Genomic DNA, 9,789 nt, shown 5'->3' on the forward strand with positions numbered 1-9,789 from the left:
ATGGCATGGACCCTTGCCTTTATGTTCCACCACAGGACCCAGTACCTTGCACACACACAGCCTGAGACAGCAGGCATTTAATATACATTAGTGAGTGGATGGCTGAATTATCCATGGTTGTGGTACCATAGGGTTTCACTTATTAACAGGAAAAGCAACATGAAGATTAATTTTTAAAATCAAAATAAATTATACACTTAAACTTTATCTCTATGCAAACAGGGGAGCCTCGTTTTCAAATAATAAAATACAGCAGTTGTGGGATAAGACGGCCCAAGGAAGCTTCATTTGAATTTATGATGCTGTACTAACAGACCTAAACCCAGTTTCTGACAGAGTCATATAATCAGGTTAGCCAAGCTCCATGTTAATCAGCAAGATCAAAAGGCCCTCACACTATTACCATAACAATTTTTGCTGAAGTGATGCTGAGGAACTCAGGTCTTCTGCTAAGAAGTCAAGTCAATCACATTAGCATCCACATAAATGGACCCCAGAAAAGGAAGTGCACATTTAAAATACAGTACACAGGGCGTCTGGGTGTCTCAGTCGGTTGAGCTTCTGACTTCGGCTCAGGTCATGATCTCACTGGTCTGTGAGTTCGAGCCCCGCGTCGGGCTCTGTGCTGACCGCCTCAGAGCCTGGAGCCTGCTTCAGATTCTGTGTCTCCTTCTCTCTCTGCCCCTCCCCCGTTCATGCTCTGTTCTTCTCTCTGTCTCAAAAATAAACATAAAAAATTTTTTTAATAAAATACAGTAAGCTATTCCCATTACTCTCTTTCAATCTGATTTTTCTGGATATAAAACCAACATTCTGGAGATAAAATTAGTAAATTGGGATGATCTCACTGAAAACCATCAACAGTGTAGGTCTGATAACTGTCTTCCTCCCCCCCCCCCTTTTTAAAATTCATTTATTTTTGAGAGGGGGAGAAAGGGGAGAGAGTGGGAAAGAGGGGGAGAGAGGATCCAAAGCAAGGCTCTGCACTCACAGCAGAGAGCCCGATGTGGGGCTCAAACTCACAAACTGTGAGATCATGACTGAGCTGAAGTCAGATGCTTAACAAACTGAGCCACCCAGGCACCCTCATCTTCCTTTTGCCCTTTGAAATATCATGATGCCTGATGTTTCCAGGCTCACACTCAGCCTCTTGTTGGCCCCACTTCACTCCTTTGCTAACCTCAAGAAAAGCCTGTTGACCTCAGGGAGATGGCTGTGCTTCTTTTCCTTCACATGGATACCATTACAATTCTACTGTCTCCCTGTGCTCACCATGCTCTCTGGTCTCTTCTAATAAGGGACACTGATGTCATCATGAGGGCACCATCATTCATGGCCTCGTCTGACCCTAATTACCTTCCAAAGAAACATCTCCAAACCCCATTACATTGAGGAGTTAGGGCTTCAACCTATGAATTCCAGGGGAACACAAACAGTGAGTCCACAACAACCAATGATGAGCTGCTGTCCGGGCCACTTAGGAAACCGACGGCATGGCATCCCTTTTAAAGACCAAGGCCAAACCACTGCCTGGGCCTAGAAATCTCTGCACACACAGAATCAAAGAAGGCCATCATTTCTGCCATGACAATTCTTTTAAATTTTTTTTAATGTTTATTTATTTCTGAGACAGATAGAGAATGAGTGGAGGAGGGGCAGAGAGAGAGGGGGACACAGAATCCAAAGCAGGCTCCAGGATCTGAGCTGGTCAGCACAGAGCCTGATGTGGGGCTCGAACTCACAGACTGCAAGATCATGCCCTTAGCCGAAGCCGGACGCTCAACTGACTGAGCCACCCAGGCGCCCCTGCCATGATAATTCTTTAGGGCAATCTGAAGTAAGGGATGAGGTGTATTCTTTTATTTTAAATGTTAAGGCGGCAGGCACATATTCTAAATGTTTCCCTGATCAGAAAAGCACAGAAAACAAGTGGCATTTTAACATGTTTATAAAATACATCATTGCAGAAACCCTGATCTCAGAGAAATGATGAAACAGAAAACCTGCCACACATGAGACCTTTATTCTGCTGGGTACATGGCAGCTATGAGCCAGTGCTCTAATCCCACCTTCAAAGTGTCACCCAGCTTCAGGTCCGATGGCCTGCAAATACTGTGCCTATTCACCAAAGGCATTATGAGACCTTCCTAGTAGGCCAAACCCCCATGAGGATAAGGCAGGACAAAGCATTTAAAACACCTATAAGTTGGGTGCCTGGGTGGCTCAGTAGGTTAAGCATCTGACTCATGACTTGGGCTCAGGTCATGATCTTGCAGTTTCTGGGTTTGAGCCTGCTTGGGATTCTTTCTCTCTCCCTCTCTCTCTCTCTCTCTCTCTCTCTCTCTCTGCCCCTCCCCTGCTTGCTCTCTCTCTCTCTCAAAATAAATAAATAAACTTCTTTTAAAAAATTAAGAAAAAAACACCTAGAAGTCACCTTAAAGATAGTAACAATTTGGGGCACCTGGGTGGCTCAGTCGGTTGAGCCTCCGACTTCAGCTCAGCTCAGGTCATGATCTCATGGTTTGTGAGTTTGAGCCCCGCATCGGGCTCTGTGCTGACAGCTCAGAGCCTGGAGCCTGCTTCAGATTCTGTGTCTCCCTCTCTCTCTGACCCACCCCCGTTCATGCTCTGTCTGTCTGTCCCCAAAATAAATAAACATTAAAAAAAATTTTTTTAAAAAGCAACAATAATCATGATACCTAACATCTACTCAAAGCCACTAGGAGCTGGGCACTGTTCTAAGTATCTTCCATATATTATCTCATTCAGTTCTACCCACAGCCTATGAAAGACAAAATCATTTTTGCCAGTTTTAGAAGAGGAACGTTTTCTCTCTTTCAGCTTCATTTTGTAGACATTGCCCGTTTGCATAGGATAGCGGTTAAGAGCTGGGGTTTTGTAGTCAAGTTGCTTGGGGTCAAATAAGACTCACCATGACCAGCTAGCTACGTGACCTTAAGCAAATTATTTAAACTAAGCCCAGGTTTCTTCATCTTTAAAATGGGGATCATAACATGTTCTTCACAGAGGTGTTGTGAGAATTAAACAAGATAAAAATATGTAGAAAATTTAGACAATCCCTGGCACACAGTAAACTGATCAATGAATGTTAGCAATCATCTGGTCACATCTCACAATTTTAGTTATTTGGAATCCATTTTGAATAACTCCATAGGGACAAACATAAGGGAGAAATATATACTCTCTCCCAGCTTTTAAAGGTTACCTGTTGAAAAACAAACCTTTGGCACCTAACCAGTGGCTAAAATTTCATCAATGATTTTATACTTAATATTAGGGCTATTGTAAAGAAAAGAGCCAATTAAGTCAGAGCCAAAGTTATATTTCTCTGAGTAAAGAATACTCCATTAGTAACTCAAAGTCTTTGGTTATTGGGTTTTGAAAGACTTTGCTTCCCTATTCTACTTGGCCTACTCTATCTCCAGAGGACAACCCACCTTCCTAAAACTGGTGGCAGCAGCTCAAAAGCAGAACAAGTATGAGTTATTCATCAGATCTGTGCTCTGGCTGCTCTCACCACTCCTCTGTTTTCTACCTGCATTTCCTTCTTTTCTAGTCTTCATTTGAATGTTGGGGCCTCACATCACATTATGGGCAGATGATAATGCAGAGTGGTTAGGGGGGTCCCGAGACCTGTATTAATAGCGTCCTATGATACTGTCTGTATCTAGTGATCGTTAATTTTTCATTTCTGTGGATTATTTAGACAACATTACCTAATTTATTCCCTCAATGGCAAGAGAGAAAATACTCCTTTCAAAACACCAGGGGCAGCTACCTTTCTGAATTTAGACGTACCACACCGATAGAAAGAAGCATGGGAGGGGCGCCTGGGTGGCGCAGGTCGGTTAAGCGTCCGACTTCAGCCAGGTCACGATCTCGCGGTCCGTGAGTTCGAGCCCCGCGTCGGGCTCTGGGCTGATGGCTCAGAGCCTGGAGCCTGTTTCCGATTCTGTGTCTCCCTCTCTCTCTGCCCCTCCCCCGTTCATGCTCTGTCTCTCTCTGTCCCAAAAATAAATAACGTTGAAAAAAAAAAAATTTAAAAAAAAAAAAAAAAAAAAAAAAAAGCAAGGGAGAATTTGAACAAATCAGCTTCCAGGTGTCAGCCTTCCCTGTCATAGCACATTTACTATTCCCAGTTAATAGTGACATCAACAGAAGCAGCAGTAAATCGTTTAGTCCAGAAGGGAAGCACTGTTTGAGTCTTTAGTCATTTATTAATGTCAATGCTTGGTACAAAATTCAGGAGCGCAACTCCCATGAGGACCTCTAGCTTCCTCTAGCACAGTTTACATTGCAAATGCAGGCCAATTGTCTTAAGAATCTGGTCTGTGATCACAAGGAAAACTGGGTGGTAAAGGATTGATAAATAGAGCCTACCTATCTTTCTGGGAAAAACAAAAACCAAGAGCAATTCAAAGCACATGTCCTACCTACTAAGGGAAGATAAATAATATTAGCTCCCAATGATAAAATTCAATTCTTTGGCCTTTGGCTATCTTCAGGAAGTAAGCCTTTTAGTGTCCTATTTTGAATAATGGTCACATGTGTCCTATCTAGGGACAATGTACTGAATTTCAATGAAACTTTGGGAATAGAGTGTAAGATGTAGTTTGAAATGCAATTCCCCTTTCCCTGCCTTAAGACTGTTGATAGTGGCAAGAAGCAAAGAAACGAAAAAATGCATTTTTCTTACTGAAGGTGCTTACCAACATCATCATCACTGGCTATTTCTTTTTTTTTTTAATTTTTTAAATGTTTATTTTTGAGAGAGACAGAGACAGAGCAGAGAGACAGAGCACGAGCGGGAAAGAGCAGAGAGAAAGGGAGACACGAATCCAAAACAGGGTCCAGGCTCTGAGCTGTCAGCACAGAGCCTGATGCAGGGCTCAAACTCACAAACCGTGGGATCATGACCTGAGCTGAAGCCAGACGCTCAACCGACTGAGCCATTGAGGCACCCCTACTGGCTATTTCTTAATGCTGCACTCTTTACAAGGAAGTTCAATGATCCTTGGTGTATTTAGCACAGGCTTGAGAACGTCTAATGGAAGGTAGTTCAGAGAACAACCAAAAGGAAGCAAGAATAAGATAACCTTTAAAATTCTTCTCCAGCTCTAGATTATCCAGATTCTATTGGCCTGGTTAAATTTAATATAAGGAGAAAATGTCTGCCCTTAGGAGTTAATAATTTAGTTATGAAAGCACAGCTGAGGCAAGCATCTTTAACTCTAAAAAGACAATTAAAAAATAATATCTGGCAAGCTTATTATCTTGGCTTGTCTAAACTAGATATATGAAGGAGATAAGCAAGAGGGTTGATTTAGGGCTAAAGAATTCAAAGGATTGTTTAGGCAAAGTGTTAAAATGAGCATTAGAGCAAAGAAGTATTAATGAATTTCACTTGAACCTGAAGCTGGCTTGGGGTTAAAGGGGCTAATGTTCATGGTCCACAAAGTTTAAGATTTTATTATTAGATTTTTTTTAATGTTTATTTATTTTTGAGAGAGAGAGAGAAAGAGCACAAGAGGGGGAGAAGCAGAGAGAATGGGCCAGAGGATCAGAAGCAGGCTCTGTGATGACAGCTGAGTGCCCAACGCAGGGCTCAAACTCATGAATGGGAGATCATGACCTGAGACAAAGTCAGACTCTCAACCAATGGAGCCACCCAGGTGTCTCTAAGATTTTTTTTAAGACTTGTCTCTCTTGGTTAGAAGGCAGAGACTGTATTTTGGATCAACTTCTCTTCCTCTTACGAGGCATATTAATGGGCCATGTATTCAGTAAGCCCTTGTTAGTCACTAATTTTTAAGTACCAGACTGAATGAGGATAATGCTAATCTGGGCCTATGGTCTGTAATGAGAAGCATCACACAGATCCTTGATTGGCATGGCCATAGGGTTTGTCATATTTCTTGGCTGAAGATAGCCTAATCAAAATGGAAAATGCCAGGGGCGCCTGGGTGGCGCAGTCGGTTAAGCGTCCGACTTCAGCCAGGTCACGATCTCGTGGTCCTTGAGTTACAGCCCTGCGTCAGGCTCTGGGCTGATGGCTCAGAGCCTGGAGCCTGTTTCCGATTCTGTGTCTCCCTCTCTCTCTGCCCCTCCCCCATTCATGCTCTGTCTCTCTCTGTCCCAAAATAAATAAACGTTGAAAAAAAAAAATTAAAAAAACAAAAACAAAACAAAACAAAACAAAACCAAAATGGAAAATGCCAGGCAGGAAAAATACACAAACAGGAATTTAAAAATGATTCTGATTCCAGCTTCTTAGCAAAAACTAGAATTATATTATGCTTTATTCCTAAAAAGTTGCTACTTTTCACTTAAGTTTTTTAATGTGTTGGATCATATTAATTTTCTTTTTTTTTTTTTCAACGTTTATTTTTGGGACAGAGACAGAGCATGAACGGGGGAGGGGCAGAGAGAGAGGGAGACACAGAATCGGAAACAGGCTCCAGGCTCTGAGCCATCAGCCCAGAGCCCGACGCGGGGCTCGAACTCACGGACCGCGAGATCGTGACCTGGCTGAAGTCAGAGGCTTAACCAACTGCGCCACCCAGGCGCCCCATAATTTTCTAATGTTAAACCAAACTTGCATTCAAGAGACAAACCCAACATAGTCAAAATATGTGATATCTTATTTCTTATTGATTTTGGTTTGCTAGTATTTTGTCTACTATTTTTACATCTCTGTTCAAAAGTAAAATTGGCCTTATAACTTTTCCTTCATATACTGTCCTTGTCACATTTTGGTATTAAGTTTATGTGTGAGTCTAATTATTTGGTTTTGAATGTTAAGTAGGCCTCACAGTGAAGCTATCTGGGCCTTGTGGACATTTTGAAAATTACTGTTTTGATTTTATTCTTAGTTATAGAACTATTCAGATTTTATACTCCTTAATAAATTAGTTTTAGAAAGTTATATTTTCCTGGAAGTTTCCTTCTTCCTTAAAAAAATTTTTTTAAGTTTATCTATTTATTTTGAGAGAGAGAGAGACAGTGAGTGCAAGCGGGGGAGGGGCAGAGAGCAAGGGAGAGAGAGAACTCCAATCAGGCTCTGTGCCATCAGCACAGAGCCCCACATGGGCCTTGATCCCACAAACACTGAGATCATGACCTGGGCCAAATCAAGAGTCAGATGCTTAACAGACTGAGCCACCCAGGCACTGCTCCTTATTTCTTTTAAATTTTTAAAATATATTGGCAGGGGGCGCCTGGGTGGCTCAGTCGGTTAAGCGGCCGACTTTGGCTCAGGTCACGATCTCGCGGTCCGTGAGTTCGAGCCCCGCATCGGGCTCTGTGCTGACAGTTCAGAGCCTGGAGCCTGTTTCAGATTCTGTGTCTCCCTCTCTCTGACCCTCCCCTGTTCATGCTCTGTCTCTCTCTGTCTCAAAAATAAATAAACGTTAAAAAAAAAATTAAGTAAAATATATTGGCAGAGCTGTTCATAGTGTTTTCTTTTTGTTCATTTCTGCAGTATCTTTGTACTCTTGATATCAGTTATAACAAACCCTCACTTGGCCACCTGACCTGCCAACAGGTAGGCTTGGCTGGATGACACAGTCTTGACTTAGTTGCTATGTGTGCATATCAGAGGCCCCTGGATGTCCTATTCCTGCTACATACCTGCCTCACCTACATAGCATATGACCTTCGGCCAGCCCAGTGTGTAGCCAACCAACAAACCCAGATACTGCCAATCAACAGTGCCCAGGGGCTTCGCATTTCTGATAAGGACCTAGACAGTTTGTGGTCTTCTTTTCCCCCAAACTGCAACCTAGAGAACTTTCCTGGACTCCATGCTTGATTGAGTTGCCGGTTTCCCCACTCAGCAATCAATCCTAGGTCTCTAATGGGCTCTATTTGTTGTCCTTAACAATTATTTGTGCCTTCTCTTTTTTTACTTTAGCATTCTTGCCAAGAAGTTATCAATTTCATAAATCTTTTTAAAAACTCATCTTTTGTTTTTATTGTGCCTCTATATTGTGTGCTTATTTGCATTTCATTAATATTTCTTATTTTTATTATATCCCTTTTTCTATTTTGTGCTTATTTTGCTGTTCTTTTTCTAAATTCTTGGAATGGATGCTCAACTCAGCCCTTCTTTTATTTTCTTATAAAGCCATCACATTTCCTCTAAGTGCTGCATTTCAACTAATATTTTCATAATCTTTCAATTCAAATTATTTTTAAATGGTCACAATTTTGTCTTAGCTCCATGGGCTATTTCAGAGTATGTTGCTTAGTTTCCCATCATATGGGGTTTGGGCAGTGTTATTGATTTATAGGTTCATTCCAATATATGTAGAACGCAGGGCAATGAACCTATAGATCAATAACACTGCCAAGGAGATGTCTGTAATGTTTATTTATTCTGAGAGGTGGGGAGAGAGGTAGAGAGAGGGAGAGAGACAGAATCCCAAGCAGGCTCTGCACTCTGAGCACAGAACTCAACATGGGGCTCAATCTCATAAACCATGAGATCATGACCTGAGCCAAAATCAAGAGTTGGATGGTTAACTGATTGAGCCGCCCAGGCATCCCTGTCAGGCAGATTTTTACAATCCATTCTTACCATCTGTTTTTTAACTACAGAATTTAATCTATTTATTTTCAATTGAATTACTAATACAAGGATTAATTTCTTCACCTCATTTTCTTCTTCCTATACATCTAATTTGTTCTGTATTTATTTCTCTTTTCTTACCCTTTGAAAATGTTCTCATTTCACTTTTAAATCTATAGGTTTGACTGTTAAACATTTTCTTTCTAGGGGTGCCCGGCTGGCTCAGTCAGAAGAACATGAGACTCTTGATCTCGTGGTCATGACTTCGAGCCCCATTTGGGTGTAGAGATTAGTTAAATAAGTAACTAACTAACTAAATAAATAAATAAGCTTTTGAAAATAAATACAAGTTAAAAAAAATATTTTCTTTCTGGGAATGCAAGCTGGTGCAGCCACTATGAAAAACAGTATGAAGATTCCTCAAAAAACTAAAATAGAACTACCCTATGACCCAGCCATTGCACTACTAGGCATTTATCCATGGGATATAGGTGTGCTGTTTTGAAGGGACACATGCATCCCCATGTTTATAGCAGCACTATCAACAATAGCCAAGTAGGGAAGGAGCCCAATGTCCATCGATGGATGAATGGATAAAGAAGATGTGGTATATATATACAATGGAGTATTACTCGGCAATCAAAAAGAATGAAATCTTGCCATTTACAACTATGTGGATGGAACTGGAGGGTATTATGCTAAGTGAAATTAGTCAGTCAGAGAAAGACAAAAATCATATGACTTCAACTCATATGAAGGACTTTAAGAGACGAAACATGAACATAAGGGAAGGGAAACAAAAATAATATAAAAACAGGAGGGGGACAAAACAGAAGAGACTCATAAATATGGAGAACAAACTGAGGGGTGCTGGAGGGGTTTGTGGAAGGGGGATGGGCTAAATGGGTAAGGGCACTAAGGAATTCTACTCCTGAATCATTGTTGCACTATATGCTTAACTAATTTGGATGTAAATTTAAAAAATAAAAAAAATTTAAAAAATTAAAACAAAATTAAAACAAACAACAAAAACCTATTTTCTTTCTATTTCAGTGATTCTGCTAGAAAATTACAACATGCATCCTAATTATTAAAATGTAAGCTTATGAATTTAGTTACCTATCTGCTGGACCATATTAGGACCTTAGAAAATTTGAAAATCTATCCATCCCACTCCCAACTTATAGGCTACTATTGTT

The sequence above is a fragment of the Lynx canadensis genome, chromosome A1, assembly GCF_007474595.2.
Source record: "Lynx canadensis isolate LIC74 chromosome A1, mLynCan4.pri.v2, whole genome shotgun sequence".
Classification (NCBI taxonomy): Eukaryota; Metazoa; Chordata; class Mammalia; order Carnivora; family Felidae; genus Lynx; species Lynx canadensis.